The following is a 4,681-nucleotide window of genomic DNA, read 5'->3' as shown; positions in this document are numbered from 1 at the left end:
CTTTAGCTAGTAAATAGCAGAACCATAATTTTAAAGGTTTGTTGGACACAAGGAGCACACTACTAACCATATCTTTATAATGTGCAATAGAGTCCTGGATTTAATCCTTGGTGGGTAAGAGAGGGTAGCCAGCAAACGGGGAAAATATTGTGGAAAAAATTTCAAAACCAAATTATCCAATTTAGAAGTCGGCCAAAGGTCCATATAGGCCTCATTGAGAACTGGGGGCACCCATATGTCAGCAGAAAGCTGGAGTACATGTTGCCTATTGATAATCCTTAGAACCTGTGAATATGTTATTGTATATGGTAAAAAGGAAAAAAAAAAAAAAGGACTGCAGATGAAAATGCACACATGTAATTCACCACCTAAATAGAAGTAAATACAAAGACCATATGATCCTCTCAATAGATGCAGAAAAAGTGTGTAATGAAATTCCACACCCTTTTATGATAAGAATGCTTAACATAATAGGCATAGAAGGAATTTACCTCCAAATGATAAAAGCCATATATGACAAACCCACAGCCAACATCAGAGTGAATGGGGAAAAAACGAAAGCATTCCCATTTAGAAATGGATCCAGACAAGCTTGCCCTCTATCAAAATTTCTATTCAACAGAGTGCTGGAATTCCTAGTCAGAGCAAACGCAAAAGAGAAGGAAATTAAGGGTATCGAAATGGGGCAGAAGAGGTCAAACTGTCCCTCTTTGCTGTTGATATAACTCTATATCTAGAAAACCCCAAAGAAACTGCCAAAAGATTCCTGAAATTGATAAATAAATTTAACATGTCTCACATTACAAAATGTACATAAATCAATAATATTGATACACTCAACAACAGTCAACTGAGAACAAAATCAAAAGCTCAATAACTTTCACGATAGCAACAAAAAAATATAATACTTAGGAAAATAGTTAACTAAGTAGGTAAATGACCTCTATAGAGAGAACTATGAAATACTGAAGAGGGAAATAGCAGAGGCTGAAAACAGATGGAAAAATTTACTATGCCCATTGAATGGTAAAATCAGCATTGTTAAAATATCTATACTACCCAAAGTGATCCACAGATTCAATGCAATCCCTATTAAAATAACAACATACTTTTTCACAGATCTAGAAAAAAACTATTATACCTTTGTATGGAAACAGAGAAGATCCCATATAGCAAAAGCAACCCTAAGCAAAAAGAACAAATTGGTAGGCATCAATTTAGCAGATTTAATGCTATACTACAAGAGTATGGTAACCAAAACAGCATGGTACTGGCAAATAACAGAGACATAGACCAATGAAACAGAACAGAGAACCCAGATATACAACCACTCACAGAAATCAACTCATGATGTATAACAGACTTAAATTTAAGGCATAAAAACATAAGGATTATAAAGTAAATGTTGGAACAACTCTTGAAGACATCAGTCTATGCAAAGAATTTATGTAGAAGACCACCAACTTAATTACAGCAACAACAAAAATAAATAAATGGAACCTGATTAAATTGAAAACTTCTGTAGAGTCAAGGAAACAATCATTACAGCTAATAGACAACCTACAGATTAGTAGAAAATTTTTGCAAGTTCTACATCTGATAAAGGGCTAATAACTAGAATCTATAAGGAACTCAAGCACATAAATAAGAGACAATCAAACATCTCCATACTGCCATCTGATATTTGACAAAGTAAACAAAAACATATACTTGGGAAAACAATCCCTATTCAATAAGAGGTACTGGGAAAATTGGATAGCCACATGTAGAAGAATGAAACAGGATCCACACCTTTCACTTCTCACAAAAGTCAACTCATGATGGATAACAGACTTAAATCTAATGCATAAAACCATAAGTATTCTAGAAGAAAATGTTGGAGAAACTCTTATAGACATTGACCGATGCACAGAATTAATGAAGAAGAATCCCACAGCAATCACAGCAACAACAAATATAAATAAATGGAACCTGATCAAATTAAAAATCTTCTACACAGCCAAGGAAGCCATCAGTAGAATGAGTATACAACCTAAAAAATGGGAGAAAATATTTTCATGCTATACATCTGATAATGGGCTGATAACCGGAATTTATAAAGAACTCAAGCAAATCAACAATAGAAAATCAAACAACCCAATTAAAAGTGGGCAAAATACATGAACAGAGACTTTTAAAAGGAAAATAGAGTAATGGCCAATACAGATATGAAAAAATGCACATCTCTAATCATCATGGAAATGCAAATTCAAATCACAATAAGATATAACGAAACTCCAATGAAATGTCTCAAACAACAAATGCTGGCATAGGTGCAGAGAGATGGGAATACTCATACACTGTTGGTGGGACTGTGATCTATTACAACCTCTATGGAAAGGAGTGTGGAGGTACCTTGAAGGACTAAAAGTAGAATTTCTATTTGATCCGACAATCCCACTACTGGGTATTTGCCCCAAGGAAAAAAAGAAGACATTCCATAAAAAGTACACCTGCACTCAAATGTTTATAGTGGCACAATTCACAATTTCAAAGATGTGGAAACAATCCAAATGCCCATCAATATATGAGTGGATTAATAAAATCAAGTATATGTATACCACGGAGAACTACTCAGCCATAAAGAAATGGTGAACTAATGCCTCTTTTGTTAACGTGGGTGGAACTGGAGACCATTCTTCTAAGTGAAGTACCACAAGAATGGAAAAACAAACACTATATGTACTCACCATTAAATTGGAACTAATTGATCAACATTTATGTGCACATGGAAACCCATAGAAATAACATTCAATGAAAACCAAGCAGGTGGGATGGGGGAGGATTTAATGGGTAAATTCACACCTAATGGGTACAATGCACACTATCTGTGGGATAGGCACACTTTGACGCAAACAGTACAAAAGCAATTTATGTAACCAAAAAATTTGTGCCCCCATAATATTCTGAAATTAAAATAAATGCACCAAACAATGGAGGAAATAAAATAAAAATTATTGATGTTCAAGAGTGATTTGATCAAGAGCAAGTGATGTAAACCTTTTTCAAAGAAATAGTACCAGAAAATGTTAAAAACTTGAGACATATATAAATATACAGGCACTGGAAGGTCAGATCAGAGAGGACAAGTGAGATTTGACCCAAATAAGACTATCCCAAGCATATAACAATCAAACTCTCAAAGAAAAAGTGCAAAGAGAGTATCCTAAATGAGCAACAGGAAAGAATAAAATAATATATAAAGAATCACCAATTCATATAGCAGCAGACTTCTCAACAGAAACCATACAGGCCAGGAGGAAGTGAGATGATATTTTGAAAATTACGAAAGAAAACAATCACCATACAATAATACTATATCCAGAAAAGCTATACTTTAAATATGAAGAAGAGAGAAAACCTTTCACAGATTAAAAAAATAAAAATAAAAAGTGAGAGACTTCACAACCAACAGACCTGTCTTATAAGAAATGCTAAGGTATATCCTCAATATAAAAATAAATAATGTCCATAAAGAAAAAAAATTGAAGATATAAAACCCAGTGGTAAAATTAAGTACCCGGACAAACACAGAATATTAAAATACTGTAATTGTAGTATGAAATTCAGTCATATTTCTAGTTTGAGGCCTAAAACACAAATTTATCAAAAACAAAAATAGCTACAGCACTTGTTATGATATAGGCAGTATAAAATATGTAAATAGAGACAACAGTAAGACAACATGTGGGGTGGATGGAGTTAAAGTGTAGAGTATGTTTTTTTTTTTTTTACAAAAGAATTTATTTGCTTTTATTCCTGTCTTTGTTATCTGAGAAAAGTTACCATTCTTTTAAAATAACTTGTTATACAGAAAAGTTGTTTTGTGTAAGCATTATGGTAACAATAATGCAACAACCTATATTAGATACACTAAAAATAAAAAGCAATAATTCTAAACAAATTCTTAAAGAAACTCACTAAACCACAAACAAAGACAGTATGAAATAAAGAGAAGTTGTAAAACAACCAGAAAACAAGCAATGAAATTGTAGTATTAAACTTATACTTATCAACAATAACACTAAATATAAGTGGAGTAAAGTTTCCCAACTAAAAGACGAAGAATGTCTGAATGGATAAAGAAACAAAACTGGGAGTGGGGCAAGATGGCTAATTAGAGACATTGCTTGCCAGATTGTCTGAGAGGGAAGGTAGAATTTCAGATAAAGGAGAGGAGAGAAGTCACACAGATCAGGTGTAGATCATAGAGAGAGGTTCTGGAGTTTGCTGGGGAATTCACAGAGAAATATTGCAAAGTAGAGAATTAAGAAGATACAGGAAAAAAGATATCAATGAGGATCAAACACAGAGAGGCTCAGAGTCCAGTGAAAAAGCAAGGGGGGGTCCCTCTCTCCCTTCCACAAGCATTCAGAGTCCAGCGGGCTACCAATTTTCTTGGTGGCTGTTCCACCCTCTATGAGTCCAGGTATGGCAGAAAATATGGAATAGTGGAGATAATTTGCATGATCCTAGAGCTTGGTCATTTCATGTGGGGGGGCCCCTCCAAGGACAGTGTCATGAGAGGCCAAAGAGCTGGTTTTCTTCAATTCAGATGCTTCTACCCCACCCTTTCCCCAACCACTGCAACTGGGAGTGCAGTTTGACATGAGAATTTGGCCAGTGGCCACCTATCCCCAGA

This window comes from Propithecus coquereli, unplaced genomic scaffold (assembly GCF_000956105.1).
Source record: "Propithecus coquereli isolate 6110/MARCELLA unplaced genomic scaffold, Pcoq_1.0 Scaffold182, whole genome shotgun sequence".
Taxonomy (NCBI): domain Eukaryota; kingdom Metazoa; phylum Chordata; class Mammalia; order Primates; family Indriidae; genus Propithecus; species Propithecus coquereli.
The sequence above is the reverse complement of the archived record's forward strand: the minus strand, read 5'-3'. Positions refer to the sequence as shown.